We start from the raw sequence: 8,105 nt of genomic DNA, 5'->3' as shown, positions 1-8,105 counted from the left end.
ATAAACATCCCTGCCTTGACTGCATCAACTTTAAGTTAGACCTAGTTCTCTAGTTCTGGATTCCTGAGTCAGAATCTTCCAGTTGTCCACAGCTTCAACAAGCCAGAGAAATGAGAGGAGATTTCTATTCTGGAGAGGGGTGGATGGTACAACTGGTTTGGAAACACGGCAGACTGTGCCTGTAACTATAGAAGCAACTCAAACAGGAGAAAGTCCTAGTTCTACTTTAACTCACACACATACTTGGGACTCACTAGTGGTCGGCTTTGGGGGAGCCCCAGTTGTCAGTGTCACACTTGGAGAGGCCTCAAAAGTCATAGAGGTCATTGATCTTCCTGTCCAGCACCTCTAGGAAGCTCTTCAACTCCACCTTCAGGCGACACTGCCATTGTTTACTCTTCTCAATGTCCGTCTTTAGATACCACATTATGTCTTCCAGGTTTTGATGGTCTTTCTCAGTCCTCTAACTTCTCAGAGACATTCGCACTGTGACATGGGTTGAGGTATGATTTCACTTTGTCTTTGGAGAGCCTTCAACTCCATCAGATTTCTCAGGGTTCTGCTGGGTGTTCTCCTTCTCTCTTTTGATCTCACTGAAATGTTTGGGCTCTTCAATCTTGCTGTGCAGGCATTCGTCCTCCTCACAGCAGATGGAGAACTGCCTTTCCCACTGTTGCAAGCAGGCCTGACTGCAGACTTTTGCAGCATCCTGGTCAGCCCGGCGTTACTCTCTTGTAGTGTGTGCAGCTCATCTCCCATTTCCTAACATTAGTGGCGCCCTGTGTCAAAGCCATCTTCAGCCTCTCATTCTCAGACTTGAGGTGTGTGCCTGACAGACCCACGTGAGAGGCCTTGTCATCGTCTGTCCCATTGACACTGGATGCTTAGCATTACTCGAGGTCTCAATTTTCTCCTGATACTTGCTTGGCCTTGGCTAGTTTGGCAGCTTCTTTTACCCCTTGAAATTTCTCTGAAAACGCTGTCACCTGCTGCTCAGAGGTAAACCCTAAGCCAAATACCACATTGGCCCTGCTGTCAGCCCATGGCCTGAACTTCTGCCATGTTTCAGTGAAAGTCATACACTGCGCTACTGCGTTGCTGATGATCACTTTGGCTCCATCCACACTGATGATCAATAGCTGTTCCTTGTGACATCATAGAAGTACAAAACTGTTGGGGCCTGCAGGTGGCAGGGTGATGAAGGTCACTGGACTCCCATATGACTGACCATGGTTCTAGTCCTGGACTTGGTGGCTTGCTTTCTCACTTTCTCTCTCTTCGCTCTTTCTCTGGTCAAATTAAAAATGAATAAATAAATAAAGTTAAATAAAATAATTCTTTAAAAAATAAAGTAGGAAACTGTGGCTGCCTGCTCACCCAGTTCTTCTCCTGCTGAGGTCAGTCTGGAAGACCTGCACTGGGGTGTGAAACTGGGCTGTTCTCTGGTGGCTCGAAATCACACCAGGCATGTGTGCATGTGTGCCCAAAATCCCAAGAAGAGAGTGGAGAAGGGACTGGGGTGTGGCCATTCCCCCCGAGGGGTGACCTCTCACTTTCCTTCTGTCTGTCTCTCTCTGGAGAGTGCACACACTAGCTGACAAAACCTCTTCTCTTGGATAGGTCTATTGGTGAGTCTATACCCCTGGATAGTGGTTCAAGGACAGAGTTGGGTTTGTCTTGCTCTAGTTGGACTTCATCCTCAGCCAAGTCCTCTGCTGGGTTTTAGTGTCGCATTCAAATGGGGCATGTGTGCCCCAAATCTGGACAGGATGGAAAAATGAAAAAAAAAGGAGTGTGGAGTGACCATGCCCCATCATGGGTTGCTTTCTGCCTCTCATTCTGACAAGCGCAAGCACTCTCTCACTCTCTCCATGAAGACACCAGTGCAGTCAGCTGGGAGCAGGCAACTGGAAGTAGCTTTTCCCTCCATCTCAGCATATTCCCAGCACTTCATCATGGCTCCCAGTCAAGCGACTTGAGACAGGAATGTCTTTTTCTCCCCAGTTTCCAGAGAGGAAGAAAGTGCAGGGATGGCATTATCACCTGTAGCCCACCACCTGAGTGCCTCAAGAGCCTCACTAGACATTGTGCCAGCATTCAAAGGAAGGTGGCAAGTCACAATATATTATTAATGAATTAATTAAAATAAAGTGCATGGTGAACCCTGGATATCCCCATACTTGACAGTCTGCCTCTGCTTTAGCCTACCAGAAGCAAAAGTCTGGATTTGGATTTTTAATTAACTTTGAAGATAGACTCAACAGGATATGCCGATAGTTAGATTGTAGTGGGGATGAAGGAAGAATCGAGGATCATGCCAACACTTTTGGCTTATGCAATAAAAAGAATGAATATGAGCATCATTTATGGAGCTGGATGTTATTCTGCTAGATGAATTATCACTTGCTATTCATTGCAAAGATTAAAATGCATAAGCTCCTATTAATTATGGTCTGCCACAGTAACATAGCTTCTATATGGAGGAAAGTAGTTCTAAACCAAGTCAGTAGGACTCTGGAGCCTGCACACTCAATCATAAAGGCAATTGTAGAGCCCCCAGTACTCGCTAGGTTTACTTCGATCATAGCCCTTATAATCTCAGGCAGCTTAGAAGGAGCAGGACTAGAGTTGCTCTATCTGCGCTCCGGGATTTGAAAGCCCTGCCATGCCAGTCTATCAGTACCAGTCTGCATACTCCCAAACAGAGCGAAGGGTCCTGGCTGTTCCCTTGGCTTGACATTTCAGAGATTCCTGTAGCTCATTTCTATCTATATATAGGCAGGTCCAGTCCCAGGCAGGTGCAGGACGCAGAACAAATCTCAGTGCCTCTCCTTTATACCAACACCCTCCCACATATGGCATGTGGGTGGAATTAGGTTAAAAAGAACATCAAGAACAACCGTGGAGGAGAAATGAGATCATCATCAAAAGGAAATATGCGGTAGAAAAAAGGAGGGCTGCTGGATGAGGGTGAAGGTGTTTGGAGTGCTGATTATACATAAGGAAACTGCCACTGACCATCTGTCTATTGTTTTTCAAAATTTCTACATAGACTATTAAGTTTCAAGCTCAGTGGGGAAGCAAGAAAAAAAAAGGGGGGGAGAGGGACCACATTCCTGATTGCTGTGAGCCAGACACTGAATCAGGTACTTTGCATAAATTCTCAAGACACCATGTGGTGTTGTCATTATTATGCCAGGTTTACAGAGGTGAAGTCACTCAAGCTGAGGCTCCACATAACTCTTCTGCACAAGGTCAGTACATAAGCTCTATGAAGGAAGAGCCAATCCTTACTAGGGTCACTATGCATCCTTACTTCTGATCATAGCACCTGGCACTCTGGGAATATCACTGAATCTTTAGTGAGCTGATGCCTCTTAGTTTCCATTTCTAGTGTCTGTGGGCTTGGGACCACAGGACAAGCCAGCAGGAGTATTCTCCAACAGTGATGGTTACTTTCAAGGAAGAAGCTAAGGTTGGTGCTATGGATTGAATGTGTCCCACCCAAAAGTTCAAGTGTTGGAAACTTAACTACCATTATAATGACACTAAGAGAGTAGAAACTTAATTATGATATTAAGAGGTAGAGCCACGACCAGCAGTTAGCATGATGGCCATGTCACTGAACTCCCATGTAGTCCACCGCAGTTTGAGCCCCCGACTCGGTGGCTTAAACTCACGCTGGGTATGTGTGCGTGTGTGCCCAAGATCCCAAGAGGAGAATGGAAGAGAAGGGATTGTGATGTGGCCATCCCCCGCCCCGGGTGTGTGTGTATGTGTGTGCATGTGATTTCTCGCTCTCTGTCTCTCTGTCTCTCTCTGTCTTTCTGGCGAGCACACGCACCCTATAGCAAAAACCCCTCAAAAAAAAAAAAAAAAAAAAAGAGGTAGGGCCTTGGGAGGTGATTAGTATAAAACAAAGTCACCCAAGTGGGACCCCCATGGTTGAAATCTGATAGCTGTATAAGGAGAGATAAAGAGAACAGAGCTGACCCATGCTCCTGTCTTCCCACCATGTGAGACCCTGAGCCACCTCAATGCTGCAAAGGGCCCTAACCAGACGTGGCTCTTCAACATTGAACCTCTATGGCCTATAAAAATTCTTTGTTCTTTATGAAATACCCAGACTGGGAGACTAGGAGGTGATGCAGTAATAAAATGTGGTGCTCTGACAGGCTGACCCACAAAGGAAGGTTCTACATTTGCATCTAGGAACTGCCCTGAGTATGCTGGGCACCTGAATGCCTATGCTTCAGGGCTGATCAAGGAGAAGGTAGTTCATAGCCTCAGAACCCCCTTGGAGTGTCTTTCTCTTTGTGGTTCTCTCCCTTTTTCAGGAGAAATAAAGAGCTTTAAAACAGAATAATAAAATGAAATACCTACTCTGTGAGAATTATTCACTAGCAACAGAAAAGTGCATTGAAACTATTGGGATAAAGTATGCAAAACAAGCCGACATTCCTGGGTCTGTGTAGCTTACTCACTACCAGAATTTTACACAGGAAGAGGAACCCTTCCTTCCAAGCAGACAGTTGTGTCTGCCTGCATAGGAGATGACTTCCCAAAAGTCTATCAGCCCCCAGGGGTTCTGTTTTGGAGTTCAGCTCTGGAGAGATGCCTCCACCACCCAGGCTCTCGTACAGCTGGTCGGGCTACTTCCTGTTCTCTGCCACCTGCTCTCTGAGTCACTGGTTTCTCAAGTACACCAAGGCTCTCTCGCTGCCTTAATTCATTTGTTCATTCAATTACCATTTATTTTTAGCAGGAGCATCAAGAAAGCAGAGCAGTAGTATATACATAATGCAAGTCAGGAAATTATGCAAAAATCTATGCCTGGATATATGTTTTAAGACAAATAGGAATTTTAAATTTTTGTTGTATATTTATGTTTCTAACCAGACAACTAAGATGGGATAAAATTTTTTTTTTAACTTTAACCCTCTAAAAAGTTAACAGGACCAATGTCGACCTGTATTAATATGAAATTATCCCTAAATAATGATTACTTTAAAAAAAGCTCACACAAATCCAGTAGCGGTTTTATTCAAGTGCTATCTGGTTAGAATCAATTCCAGTAATCTTCAATGTCAGAGAATAATTAAGAATATCATAACTTGGAATTCTCTTATTATTCCAAAATGAATAGAGCAACTACTTTTCCCCTCTTCTGGACCTCTATTAGGCAATGAAATCTCTTTTACCTAAGAATTTTCTGTGATCTAAAAAATATTTCACCACTTTTAAGGTTTACAATAATTAAGGTGAGGGACCAGCAGTTAGTGTAATGGCTATGTCGCTGGACTCCCATGTAGTCAACCACGGTTCGTGTCCCGGACCCGGTGGCTTAAAACTCGCGCGGGCGCGTATGCGTGCGTGTCCAAGATCCCGAGAGGAAAATGGAGGAGAAGGGATTGCGACATGGCCATCCCCCCTGGGGGGGTGTTTTCTCGTTTTCTATCTCTCTGTCTCTCTGTCTCTCTCTGTCTGTCTGGCGAGCGCACACGCCCTATAGCAAAAACCTTTTAAAAATTTTAAAAAAATAAAAAATAAAAAAAAGTTGAAAACATGTACTTTAATGTTTATGAATTATCCCTTCTTGATATATTCGTGACCTTGCTCACATCTTCATAAGGAGTTTAATAAGGGAATTTCGAAAAGTTTGTGGAAAGATGGAATTACTGTACACGTTTATTTATCTGTTTATTTTCATACCAGATGTCATAAGCATGTACCAGAGAGAGAACGAGAGAAAGCATCTTCTGAAGTTTCCTGGTCATACCACAATCCATTTTCCTCCTTCTCTTTATCCCTTCTGGATCCTGGGCAAATGTACATATATATTAACTTTTTTCTCAAGCTTCCAGAGCTAGAATTCAAATCATGGTTTGCCATCTGAGATCCAGATTCCTCTGCACTGTTGGCTACTGTCTATTTTGATGCAGACTTTTTTTTTTGAAATCTAGGCATAGTTCTTTTAAAATACACGTTTCATGACTTTTCTAAAGAGCTTTTCTTTTAAAATACACGTTTCATGACTTTTCTGTAGAGCTCACAAGAGTAAAAGTAAGAGCTTCTCATAAGAGAGGAAAACAGGATAATAATTTTTTGTGCGACTGGTGATTTTCTTCACAATGGAGAGAAGATATTTCATATTCTAGGCAACGTTGCCAATGTCTCCTCGCCACATCTCTTCCTCGACCCCCTCCTTCAATACGTCCTTGCATCTTTTTTTCTTTCCTTTCCTTTTTTTCTTAAGGAGGGGGGGTACAGCATGTACAAGCACCAAATAGTTACAAGGAAGTTTAGGGGGCAACATGTTTGAGATGTATGCTATTAATTTGAGTGCAAGAAGAAAAATTATCCAGCAACCAGAGCACTACCCTTTTCTGTTTATTTCCCCAAGGAGACCTCTTGTTCTATACTCCATCCTTCTTTCCCAATTGGAAATCTTTCAGTTTTGTCTTACACATTGCATCTATTGCCCCGTTAAAAGATGAATCTCTCAAATCCCATTTCTTTCTAAGCTTTGTAATTGACAGAAAAGCAAGCAAGTACTGTGCTATATTGCTTTTTATGTTCATTACAATGATCCTTTTCAGAAGACATTATATTCTTTGACCACAACTGGGTTTTCCATAATTATGGAAAAACATGAGAAACATGCCACATTCAGAAGTCTTTTCAGAGAATCCATTTTATCCACAATCGTCTTTATGCTTGGGCGTGTTCTTCGTTATGACTTCAGTCAGAACTTCACAGTCACCAACACAAACACGGGAAAGTGCTACACAGCTAGATTGTCTGCTCTCGCAGCTTCTCGCGTTGACAATGTACCACACTTGTCATACCACAGAAATGTAACCTCGATGCCCCCAATATATCTAACACTAACTGTTCCTGGATAGAAGAGGGACTGGATAACCTGTTCAAAAGCACCTGCATCAAACAGATGCTTTCTGGAAGAAAATGTGAAAATGAGATATGGAGAGTCCTTGAGATACGTTTTCACAACAATTAAATGTGAGATTGTAAAGAAGAAGCATCAGTTCGCATGGAACAAACGTACAAAACTGTTTTGTTTATCAGAAAGAAAAAAGTCACTTCTCGGTTAGATCTTGTAGTCTGTAGCCACAAAAGGATGGTGACCGAGCCTTCCTAGGATGGTCCCAGGGATGTAACATTTGGGAGAATGCAGGGATTGACAGCAAGAAACACCCAGACTTCTCTTTCCCAACAGATGTGGATTGTTCTCTATTAAGCTGGCCAACGGCATCCCTTCTGCTTCTTTAGGAACTAAGGAGAATAACAAGCACCCTATTGTGTTCACAGCCAACTAAAGAGAAGAAACTTCAACAACATATATCTGTGTTGGAATAGGAAACGCTCTGGGCTAAATATTAGGACCGAAATTGTAATCTAATTTTGCAGCCTTTTTACAGGCTTTGGAGAAAATATACTCATAAAAGAAGAGTTTCAGAGTGGTTACAGTAGTGATAACAAAATGTGTGTATGCATGCACACACATAATGATGCATATGCACACACTTGGAGAAGGGCAGCAAATGCATATTATTTCATGAGAAATAAGCATGCATGCTGCATGTCTGCTTTTTAAAGAATTTAATATTACCCAAAACACTTTTCTAATAAAGGTAGAGAAATTGACACCTATCTCCTTCTATGCCTCTCTGTAGGGGTTCGGGCCCAGATCAGAGTCTCCAAATTCATTCAAGTCCAAACTTCCTTTTGCATTCTAGAACAATTAATGGAATTAAGGCATCAATCGACATACCTAATTCAGTGTATTGAAATAAGCTTTAGGGACTAGCAGGTGGTGTACTGGTTGCATCACTGGACTCCCATGTAGCTGACTGTGATTCCAGTACCAGACCCGATGACTTAAAACTCACACCAGGCATGTGTGCATGCTTGCCCAAAATCCTGAGAGGAGAATGGAGGAAAAGGGATTTTGGCATGGCCATTTCCCCCATGGAGGGTGATTTCTCACTATCTGTCTCTCTTTCACTCTCTGTCTCTCCAGCAAGTACATGTGCCCTATAGCAAAATTCTTCCTCTTTTTTTTTTTTTTTTTTTTTTTAGGGTGT

The 8,105-nt window shown here is 42.9% G+C and overlaps 1 pseudogene; it reads right to left on the bottom strand.

The window, feature by feature from the left end:
- Positions 1-253: 253 nt before the first annotated feature.
- LOC102496865 (homer protein homolog 2 pseudogene) overlaps positions 254-8,105 on the bottom strand; it is a 26,713-nt pseudogene continuing 18,861 nt past the window's right edge.

The sequence above is a fragment of the Tupaia chinensis genome, unplaced genomic scaffold, assembly GCF_000334495.1.
Source record: "Tupaia chinensis unplaced genomic scaffold, TupChi_1.0 Scaffold000414_1, whole genome shotgun sequence".
In the NCBI taxonomy this organism is placed as follows: Eukaryota; Metazoa; Chordata; class Mammalia; order Scandentia; family Tupaiidae; genus Tupaia; species Tupaia belangeri.
Note: the sequence above shows the minus strand (reverse complement) of the source record. Positions and strands in the feature narration are given on the sequence as shown.